Source organism: Pan paniscus, chromosome 19 (genome assembly GCF_029289425.2).
Source record: "Pan paniscus chromosome 19, NHGRI_mPanPan1-v2.0_pri, whole genome shotgun sequence".
NCBI classification, from domain to species: Eukaryota; Metazoa; Chordata; class Mammalia; order Primates; family Hominidae; genus Pan; species Pan paniscus.
Window position 1 is genome coordinate 87295760 of NC_073268.2, and position 12027 is coordinate 87307786.

The 12027-nt window shown below is 38.0% G+C and overlaps 1 non-coding gene across 1 annotated transcript; it reads right to left on the reverse strand.

Annotated features, from left to right (window-relative positions):
- Positions 1-7745: 7745 nt before the first annotated feature.
- LOC112437633 (U7 small nuclear RNA) lies at positions 7746-7808 on the reverse strand. Its single transcript, XR_003026195.1, has one exon. It is a non-coding gene; the product is annotated as a U7 small nuclear RNA (small nuclear RNA).
- Positions 7809-12027: the final 4219 nt, after the last annotated feature.

Consider the following 12027-nt stretch of genomic DNA (forward strand, 5'->3'; position numbering starts at 1 on the left):
AGATGTACAAGTGACCATGAAGCTGATGTGGTTCAGTTATTTTATTTTATAGATGAGGAAATTAAGGATCTGAGAGGTAAAGACCTTTTTCTAAAGTCTCAGATTGCACAAAGGTAAGTATTGGCCAAGTTGTGTAAGTTGCGAATACAATCAATTTCTTGAAACAGTGCCTTAGGTTAGAATGTCAGTATTGTTCTAGTGCCATGATACTGCTCAATCACTAGCATCCGCAAAACCTCAGAAGGATATAGCAGTAAGTGTTTGTTGCTCACAAGACTGGTTTGGTTATCTAGGTGCCTCTGCTGATTTTTGACTGAGCTTTCAAATTTCTGGGGGTCAGTTGACTACTGATCGACCTGTGATGGCCTCAGCTGTGGCAAGCTGGCTCTATCACATAGATCTCTCATCCTCTAGCTTGGAACACTTTTTTTATGTCAATGGAAGAAGTGCAAGCACACGAGAGGAAATGTGTACACATCATTTCATGCTTCTGCTTGCCTTGATGTGACTCCAATCATCGAATTGACCAAAGCAAGTCACCTGGCCAGCCCCTGACCAGAACTGGGCAAGGGACACAGAAACAAAGAGGGTCAGTGGATTACAACCATTAATGCAATTAATCTACCACAATGAGGGAGGAGGAAAGGCCTGGCATGGAAGTAGTTTCAAGGAGGAGGCAAAAAATCAAATAAGGCCAATTTATGCAATGTTCATTTTAATATCCAAACTTTGAAGTCACATCTTCCATTTTAGGGCTCATTTGCTATATGTAATAAAGAGAAATACATCATTTTGCAGAAGTAAGGTAAGTGCGGAATTTAAGAAGCCTGCACCATTTTATAAAAGCAGGTTTACCATGCTAGCAAGCATCATATTGAATTTAGAGATTCTGGCACATGCTCCAACTCCACTTAGGTTATTCATAGATAAACATAGATTTCTTTTCAGAACAACTGGGAAACATATATATATATAATTTAATTTTTTAATTTGATTTAAATTTTAAAATAAAATTGAGTTTTAATTACATATATTATAAATTATGTATGTATATGTGCATGTGTATATATATGTCATGCAACAGGAAACTTTATAATGGATCTATCAAGTTTAGTTTAAGAAGTGAATTTACTTTGTTTAATTTACAAACGATTGAAGTATTAGCAATTTATAAAGGATTAACATATTTGAAAATTTTTCAGAATTATCCTAGGACTAATTTGGATACTTATAACAAAACATTAATATGCTGTACTTTGGTTAAATCAGAGATAATATTTTTAAATGGAGATCTATTTTTTAACATGTGTGAGTATGTGAGGAAAATGTTGTTTAAGGATTAAAATACCTTTCTCAAGGAGGTAAAATTCAAGTGTTGCATTTTTTAAAAATTGTAGCTGTTATTCCTGGTAAAGACCAAAACTATTTTCACCTTTTCTCCATGCTGTTTGGACTCATTCCATAACTAACCTTCTTCTGTCACTTCCCAAGTCTCTTAAAATGACTTCTTTAAAAACACACATGGACTCACACAGCCTCACAAGCATGCAAGCTCTCATACAAGTGAGATTAAAAAAAAAAACAACAGAAACAAATAAAAACAAATAAGCACAATCCTACTAATATAAACTCTTGCAAAGTCTGGCAATAAAGATTATCTCACGTATTCTATTAAAGTCCCATTATAAAATAAAACAAACATAAGTATCAAATAGCTTCATCATAGCTGTTGGCTTCTCAAGAAACTGAGGCTATAGGGCTTTGGCTGCCTTTTATGTTTATTTCAGAAAAATAAAATTATTATAAACAGATTGCTATTGTAGTGTTACCATGGTCCCCTTGCCAGGTCATTGTAAGAGGTTAATAGGTTAAAATTTGATGTTGCAATGTTATCCTTTAAAATAAAATGCTACTCTAACAATGAGTGCAGTACAACAGCTAAATTGAAGGATATCAAGATGGTTTTGTCAAAATGCTCTGCTGTCCAGTGACCTCTTTTTCACGATGCCAGGGAATCCTATGTATTATATTGCCTGCGAATTTTTGATTTATTAGAAGAAGCATTTTTTTTAAATCGTGGAGGCAACAGTAACTTCATTAACTTGTAGGTGGAGATAATAATAGTCATAAAAGTAATATGGATGACTGCACAGCTCTACAAATATACTAAAAACTATTGAATTGTGTCCTTTGAATGGATGGATTGTATAGCATATGAATTATATCTTAATAAAACTATATAAAAATCAAGAGAATTTTTTTTTTTACAAAAAGAAATATGGATAAGACAAAACAACAAGCCAGAGACTGGTAGATTGAATCAGTTGGAGGGTTTCTTTTCCCACATTCAGTGGCATATAAAATTGCCTCCCAATGAATGAATTCAGTCTTCTGGTGGGATCTGTCCATTTTCTTTAAGAAAAAGTTTAAGTATTTATCTCCATCACTATTTATTAACAACTGTTAAACTCCATGATGTCTTGTGAGCTGTGTCTGTCTTCTCTAGCTATGGGAAGTATTTGATTATTATCTTCTAAGAATTTGGAAGGAAAAGGATGTGATTGAGGTCTCTTAAAAGATTCCTGGGGAACCAAATTTTCTTCAGTAAATGTTATCAGAAATGAGACAGATTTCACATCATCAGTCTTCATATGTATTGGAATTTTTCTCTGTGAGCAGAAATGCACCTAAGACTTTACTAGCTGAAATTTTTTATTTATTCTCAATGTGTTGAGGTATGAGGTCAGACTTGACTCAAGACAAGATTGAAGACTTGCTGAAACAGGGAAGAGGCTCTGAAAACACCTCTCCCTAGGACATGCCCATCAGCACCACGGCAGTTTACCATTGCTATGGCAAGACCTAGGAGTTGCCACCCCTTTCCATGGCAACACCCGGAAATTACCACCTGTTTTTTAAAAATTTCTGGATAATCTGCCACTTAATTTGCACATAATTAAAAGTGGGTACAAATATGACTACAGTACCACCTCTGAGCTGCTACTCTGGGCACCCTGTCTATGGGGTAGCCCTGCTCCACAAGGAGCAGGATCTCTGCTGCTGCTGTGCTCTGCTGCTTCAATCAAAGCTGCTGTCTAACACCACCAGCTTGTTCTTGAATTGTTTCCTGGGCAAAGCCAAGAACACTCCTGGGGTAAGCTCCAATTTTGGGACTCACTGGCCTTGCATCACTGTTATTATGTATTTTTCCATAAGTATCAATTTGTATGCAATTGAAAAGGTGGTAAAAATGCCCAAACAACTATGAGAAGTGATCTATTCAGTTAAACACACACATAATGTCATTGTAACAGAAAATAGCTTACTATTATTTGGCTTGCTTATATTTGCTTAACTTCTGGGGCTAAATTTGTAGATAAGAGCAGTCAAACAGACATAGTGTATTAGTCCATTCTCACACTGCTATAAAGGTACTACCTGAGACTGGATAATTTATGAAGAAAAGAGGTTTGATTGACTCACAGTTCTCCATGGCCGGGGAGGCCTCAGGAAACTTACAATCATCACAGAAGGTGAAGGGAAACAAGACACGTTTTACGTGGTGGCAGGAGAGAGAGAGAGTGAAGGGGGAAGTGCCACTTTTAAACCATCAGATCTTGGGAGAACTCACTATCATGAAAAGAGCATAGGAGAAACCACCCACCGAAAATCCAATTACCTCTGACAAGGTCCCTCCCTTGACACATTAGGATTACAATTCCAGATGAGATTTGGGTGGGGACACAGTGCCAAACCATATCACAGAGCCTTATACCATTTCTATTGTTCCTTGAACATATATGTTTTTTGTTTGGGTCACTGGCTTGCCCTTTGGAAGCAAAACAGCAAGCTCCTTTGAGTATTTTACTTTTTTTCTATTAATTGAACAGATGAAAGTTAAAAAAAAAATAAGGATTCTAAACTCATGTAGCTGTTTACCAAATAGATCTAACACATGTGAATATATTTTCATTTTTTCAACCTGCTTTGATATATAGTGTATGTTTGACCCTTGCAACAACCATGTAAATAATTCTAGCTGGAATGGTTTTTAATCTCTCGAAATTCCTAGAATACTTTCCTATTTCTTCCCGGAGGCTCATAGAATATTTGCTAACTATACTGCTATTTGTGGATGTAGTTTGTCTAACTTAATAGATTATAAATGTTTCAAAAGCAGGGGCGAATTCCTTCACGCTGTGCAATCCCCTATAGCACTTAGCACCAAATAAATGAGTGCAGATATGCCCAATTAGCAAATAAATGGAACTACAAAGAGACTAACGCAAATTTTTTCTTAAATTGAAAAGCAACTTTAGGTCTCCAGAAAGCAATTTTAAAATACATATCAATATCCCTTGAGTCAATTTCCCATTCAAGATAGCTATGCTAAGGAAGTAACCTTAGATGCAATCAAAAGATGTTATCCTAGCATTATTTAAAATATGGTTTTAAAGGAAGTGGCTTAAATGCAAATAAAGAAATAAATAAATGAAATAGTATGCAGTCCCTAAGTATGAGGTTTTAGATGGTTTTCAAATTCATGAAAAATACTCAAAATCTATGGTTATGTTAAAATATATAAATTTTTTATTGTTTTCTAGGTTTCAGAACACGATTGCTCATATGTTTTCAAAATGGTTCTTACCTTTTAACAAGATACATTGGAAGACATATATTTATAGATTAAAACAATCTAGAGTCTGGGATTTGTTTGGAAATATGAGGTGAATAAGTAGGTAGAAGTACAGATGAATAAAGGACTGACGATGAGTTGATAATTTATAAACTAGATGATGGGTACATTGGGTATACTATTGTTCTATTTTTTAAGTCTTTTTTTTTTTTTTTTTTTTGGCAAAGTCTTACTCCGTCACCCAGGCTGGAGTGAAGTGGCATGATAATAGCTCACTACAGTGTCAAATTCCTAGACTCATGCAATCCTCCCATCTCAGCCTCCCAAATAGCTGGGACTACAGGCGTGCACCGCAATGCCTTGCCAATTTTTAAATTTTTTGTAGAGACAAGGTCTCACTATGTTGCCCAGGATGGCCTCCAAGTCCTGGGCTCGTGATTCTTCTGCCTCAGCCTCCCAAAGTGCTAGGATTACAGGCATGAGCCACCACACCAAGGCTATTGTTCTATTTTGTTTATATTTAAAGTTCCATAGTAGAAAAAATTCAAAAACCACGTGTATGTATCATCTAGGTGAGTAAGATAGCTTCCATTTGTCCTACTCCCCATATAACTTTTCCATTCTCATCCTCACTGGTCTCTGCCTGATGGAGCTTGTCTTAGTTTATTTGTATTGATATAAAGGAATACCTGAAACTGAGTAATTTGTAAAGAAAAGAGATGTATGTTTCTCACAGTTCTGCAGGCTGTGCAAGAATCATGGTGCTTCTCAGGAGGCCCTCAAGCTGCTTCCACTCATGGCAGAAGTGAATGGGAGCAAGCATGTGCAGAGATCACATGGCGACAGAGAGGAAGAGAGAGAGAGGAGGAGGTGCCTGGCTCTTTTAAACAACCAGTTCTTACAGGAACTAAGAGTGAAAACTCACTCATTCCCATGAGACTGGCACCAAGCCATTCACGAAGGATCTGCTTCCATGACCCATACACCTCCCACCAGGCCCCCACCTCTGACACTGGGGATAACATTTCAACATGAGACTTGGCAGGGTCAAACAAAACATATCCAAACCACAGCAGATGCTGACCTGCAAGGCTGGTTCCCTGAGCATATAAACTGTGCAGTTGTTCACATGTCCCCATGCTCAGAAGGCTCTCACTCTTGGTTTAACACTCTCTTGTCACCTTCCTGAAATTGTAATAATTTTTGAATAGGTGCTGTAATTTTTTATTTGCACTGGGCGCTATAACTTAGGTAGGCAGCCAGTCTTGCTGAACTATATTAGTGTGTGCAGTAAAGATTTAACTCAGTGCAAAGAAAGATTTGTCCCTTTCCTCCTAACTCTTGGGAGGTCATCTCTAAGCACTTGGAATGTCCTGCCTGATAAGAATGCCTTTGTTTACCTGGGGGTGATAGGGACATGCCAGAGTCTTTATGGCAATAGTGTTATAGGGTGGGCCACAGTAACAGCTCAACGCCTGGAGTCACTAGTGACTGAGTTCAACCACACAACAGTCATATATATAAAAGTGGCCAATTCTTAATATAAACTCTGGACACCAACGCTCAAGTGAGCTTTCTTCATTGGCAATTTATCTGTATATTGTCACACATCATTGCTACGAGTAGTTAATGCCATCTACATGACTCCACTAGGAGAGGACATCTGGAATCTCTACCCCAGGCCCCTTCTCAACTTTGTTCTATGTGCCTCTGTGCCTCTTCCCTTTGCTAATTTTGACCTGCATCCTTAGTGTAATAAACCATAACAATGAGTATTACAGTTTTGCTGCAGTCTGTGAGTACTTTTAGCAATTTTTTTTGAATGGAAGGTGGTCTTGGAGACTCCCTCAAACCCACAGGTTAACCTTAATGGGTTTCCATGTCCTCTGGCTTACTGTTGAGTTCCGTCAGTGCAGAGGCCCCATAGAAAACTGGGGAAAGATAAATGAGAGGTCAAGGTATTTATAATCCTGATTCTCTCCCCATGAGAGAGTGTCTTATGCTGGCTGTGTCTCTGAAAGTCAGAGGGCGTAATGCTCCCACAAAGCATCCTGTTCCATATGATGCTTTCTAGCTTCCTATAACCTTCTTCTCATCTCTTTGGCTGACAGCCCTTCCACTTCTGGATCCCTTACATTCAGTTACACCTTTGCAATGAGTTCCTTTGAAAGCAAACCATCTCATGTTTTCATTTTTGTTTTTCCTAACGTAAGCAGGTCTTCTGTTTCCTGCCTGTCTTCCTGTTTCCTATCTGGCTGATAGAAAATACAAGGGCAAGAAGTATACAAAATGCGGGGTGGCAATGATGGTTGCGTTCTGTATTTTTTTATTGCATTGTTTTATATTTTGTAATAAAACCTTTCATACTTTCGTTATCAAGAAAAAATATTATTTTTAAAAAAGTAGTAATGCATGGGACAACTAGCAGTTCTACTGTCAGACATCTTAACCTCTGAATTGTGCCCTTTCTTCATTCAACCAACTCTCTATTTGAGGTCAGTAATCCCTTGACCCTCCCTTTGTTCTTCATCATCACTCACTGGCTATTTTGGCTACTATCCCTTCCTTCCCTCTCATGCTGTGAAAACTCCCTTAGGATTGCTGAGTGATGACTTGCTGTTGATCCTGGAGTTTTCATTTTTCTTTTACTTTGAGCCCCACAGATGTGGAGGGTGATTTCTAAGAGTGGGAAGTTGGTTCCGTCCTCCCGGCTGCCTGGTTCTCTCTAGCTATCCCAGCGCTGTAGAGCACGGAGGTCGCAGAGAGGAAAGACAATGTAAAGCAACAAACATAACCAGAAAAGGCCAATTTCATTATTTTGTTTTTCATAAATTCCCCCCAAAATAGGATGATCACACCCTCATTATTAAATGTGGTCTAATTTTTAAAAGAAAATTTATCTTATATTAGTAACTATTTCCTACAATGTCGAAGTTAATATTTAAACCCTCTTAAGTGTTTTTGTAGTTGTATTGACTGCACTATACTTATCCCAATTGCTGGGATTACACAAAAGGATAAAAACAGCTATGAATATTATACAATATTTAATGATACCTAATTTCCTATAGAACTATGAGGTAATTAAATACTTTGTTCCTTTTTTAATTGAGGCTTTCAGGTACAGGCTAGAAAACTTGCTAGACAAATTCTAACAGAGCTGTTATCAAATACTTTGTATAATGCTTTTCACAGGGAACTTTGTATCAGAGCATAGAGATGGTTAGAGATTAGTGCTCCTGATAGATTTGAGGCGAATGGAGAGAAGGAAACTGAAACTTGTTAAAAATCTGCAACATGCTATGCACTATATACACGTCATGCTTTACAGATATCGTCTTGTTCAACTGTATTGTAAGCTAGGTATTGTTATTTCTATTTTGTACACAATTGTCCAAATTTTATAGCTGGTAACTTTGATTCAAATCTTCATACTTTTCAATATGGCAAACTGCTATATCAATAATGTTAATTTGTCTAATACATATCTTTTGTTCAAATTCAAGCCCATTAGATCCTTTTGTTAAATGAACAAATTATGTTAACAATTTTAAGGAATAATAATATCAACTAGTAGAATTTCCAGATATTGGGATAAGTGGCTTTTTCATATAAGAAGTCAATAATGTCAAGTTAAGAAAATAAACCTTCAAAGACAATCAGAGCTTTACATCTCATAGAAGAATCTGAGTAATAACCTTCCTGTGTAGGAAATAGTTATGTTTTCAATCTTTAACATGGTCAGACTAAAAATATAACCATCATTGATTAAGTTCCTGATTTATTCTTCATATACCACAGTAGAATCTCTAAATATGATTGGCACCTAAGTTGACCTTTTGTGGCCCTGAAATATATTTTCAGGTTAAAAAAAAATAGGGTGACTATGGCTGGAAAAGTTCGGGTCCAGGTTCATGTCACAACTGGATGAAGCCGTGGATTAGGATTTCCTCACTTTCGAGCCTTGGTTTTTGTTAAGCTTGTTTCGCTTAACACATGGGCCTTTTGCCCTGCTGGGTGAGTCAAAGATGATCTACGCCAGGGCTCTCACTAATACCAGTTTTTTTTTGTTTTTTGTTTTCTCATCCCCTCAATATCCTCTGGAGTTGGAGAGGTTTTCTTATTATCTCCTCAAAACCACTGAGTTATTGAACTGCTGAATTCTGACTAAAGCCACTAAACCCAGGCAATGCCCAGCAGGAGATAAGAGATTTATTTGGCGGAAAAATTGAACCAATGAGTCTCTACACTCTATGACTCTGAACACAATAGAGGACAGTAGGACTAAGGGGAAGTCTGCACTGTGACCTGCAAAACATGTGCCCCTGTCCAATAGCCCCACTGTCACCCAGACAAAATTCCTACAGAACTCCCCAAAGAAAACCTCCCAGCACCTCTGCAGCCAACATTTTTGGTGTCCCTCTACCAACCCCACCTTCTGCAGGTCTTTCAAATTCCCTTTATCATATCAGGGAACCTGTCCCCAAGCCTTTGTGTGCTTTTGCTTCTAAGAGCTGGCACCTGGGACTCTATTTGAAGGGCACTTTTCCTACTGGAGCCTCTTTGTCCTGTATGCCAAAGAGAGAACTAAAGATGTCTGAGAGTTATCCTTCTCCTCAGATGACACTTAACCAGTGACTGACTCAAGAGGGTGTGTGAGAGCCTAGCTCATATACCCTACCCTACAGTTTCCCTGTAGCTTTGGACTGGAGTTGGGATTTTGCCTGGAATCTTACTCTTCCTTGCCTTCTTCCTCTTGGCCGCCACGCTAATCCCACTCTTAACAATATCACAAGGGTGTTTGCTTAATAGATCACTTCCATAAGAATTCTCCCTTAGCACTTGCTTTTGGAGAACTTAATCCAAGATGACACCCAATCACTATACAGAAAAACACCAAACACACAGACTTTTCCATATGTTATCTAGTGCCTCAGTCCTAATTATATATGCACACCCAGGAATCACCAAGCTTCTGAATAAAGCTTCCAAGATGAAACTCAGAGGCCAAAACAAAACAAATCAATATGAAAATCAGGGAACAAAAACAACAAAAACAAAAATGCCAAAAGCTCAGTGTCAATGTCAGTATTTACATTAGGTTTGAGTGTTTATATTATTCTAACATTACAAATAGTTTTCATCAGCATCATCACCTGGGAACTCATTAAAATGAAAATTCTCAGGCTCACCCCGGAACTACCGAATCAAAAACTCTCTGGGTAGAGCATAGCAGTTTTGAATTTTAACAAGCCTTGCAGTCAATTCTGATCTACCCTCAAGTTGAAAATAACACATCAGAAGCAGGTAATAACAACAATAATAAGTTGTTATATAAATACATTAAGAGAATGGGAGAAGAAAAGTGTCTGTTGGGAGGATGGAGAAACAGAAATCTTAATCTCATTTATCATAAGTAGAAGTCAACAGATTAGTAACTAGGATTGCTATACCAATAAATAGCACCATTCATTCATTCACTGGACAAATGTATTGAGTACTTATGTATTCTAGGCATGGTTCTTCATTCTAATACAACAACAAGCAAGAAAAAAAGTTGCCATTCTCCTGAAGCTTACCTTCTAACTCGGGAAAAAATAAACACACAAATAACAAAAGGAAAAACACATGAGGCACTGATGACAGAGGGACAGAGCATCTATTTTACATTGAGTACTTAGGAAATACTCTGATAAGTGACATCAGAACAGGCAAAAGACACAGAGGCAGCCCCAGCCCAATCATTTGGATCTTTACAGGCTTTGGGAAAGGTTTGGGGATTTATTGAGTGAAATAGGAAGGCAGTCCAGGATTTTGAGAAGATACATAACTTGATCAGACTTATGTTAAGGCTCTGTGGAGGTGGAAAGTTGTATTTTCCAAGTAGGGCCATAAAAATGTTTCTCATCCCACATATTTTTCTGCAATGTGTCCCTGACATGTCTCTCATTGGAAAGTAAAATCTGTGTCCTCTCACTCAAATCTGGGGAAGTTTGTGACTTTCAGTGATTGTCAAGGCTAGGTCAGAAAAGGCAATGCAACTTACTTTCTCTTTCTTCCTTCCTTCCTTTCTTTCTTTCTCTCTCTCTCTTTCTTTCTTTCCCCTCCTTCCCTCCCTTCCTCCCTTTCTTCCTTCCTTCCATTTCTCCTCTTTTTCTCTTCCTCTTTCCTTCCTTCTCTTCTTCCTTCTCTTTCTCTCTCCTCTTTTTCTTCCTTCCTTCTTTCCATCCTTACCTCCTTTCCTTTCTCTTTCTTCTCTCCTTCCTTTCTTCTTTCTCTCCTTTCTTCTCTTTCTCTCTTTCTTCTCTTTCTCTCTCTTTCCTCTTTTCTTCCTTCCTTTCATCCTTCCCTTCTTCTTTCTCTTTCTTTCTGTTTCCTCCCTCCTTCCTTTCTTCCTCCCTTCCTTCTTTCCTTTCCTTCCTTCCCCCTTTTTCTCTCTTCCCTCCCTCCCTCCCTTTCTCTCTCTCTTTCTCTCTTTCTTTCTTTAAAAATTTGTTCAGAGTATTCACGTTTAGACTCCCGAGCCTTCAAATGAGAGAGCTAAGGCCATAGAAAGGCCTCCTGTGGTCACCCCAGGCAGTTGTTCTAACACTCACATGCTCCCAGCCCAGGTGCCAGCTAGATGAGTGAGGAAGACACATTTAAGTGATCCCAGCCCCAGCTTTCAGGTCCCAGCATTTGGCTCTTCCCAGCTGAGGCTTTAGATACTGTGGCACCTCAAAGAAAAGACAGATCATCCCTGTTGTGCCCTGTTCAATTCGCTGACCCACAAAATCTTTAGCATAATACAATAATTATTTTACACCACTGAGTATGGGTTGTTTGCTACGCAGCAATTGTAGCTGAAACAGTGACAGATAGATTTCAGGACCTTGCTATGAACAGAGCCAGCATTACCAGCAGCATCAATATCACCTGGCATCTGGTTAATAATGCAAAATCTCAAGCCTATTCCAGGCCTACTACATCAGAATGTGCATTTTAACCAGATCTCCAGGTGATTTGAAAGCACGTCAAAGTATGTTTCCCAATCTGTTTTAATCTTTGAGCTAAAATGTACTTACAGGAAAATGCACACATCTTAAGTGACTATTTACCTATGCATACATCTGCACAACTACTACCCAGATGAATATACAGAACATTTATTTCCATCACACCCAGAAAATTTCCATGTGCTCCTTCTGAATCAAAAACCCTCTCTCAAACCCTCCTAGAAATAACAACTTTTCTGACTTCCATCACCATATATAAAATATTTTGCTGTTGAATTTCATAAAAATGAAATTATTCAGTATGAATTTTGTTTGTTTCTGGCTTCTTTTGCTCAGTATACTGTTTTTGAAATTCATTCTTGTTGTATTTATCAGTAGCCTATTCTTCTTAAAAAT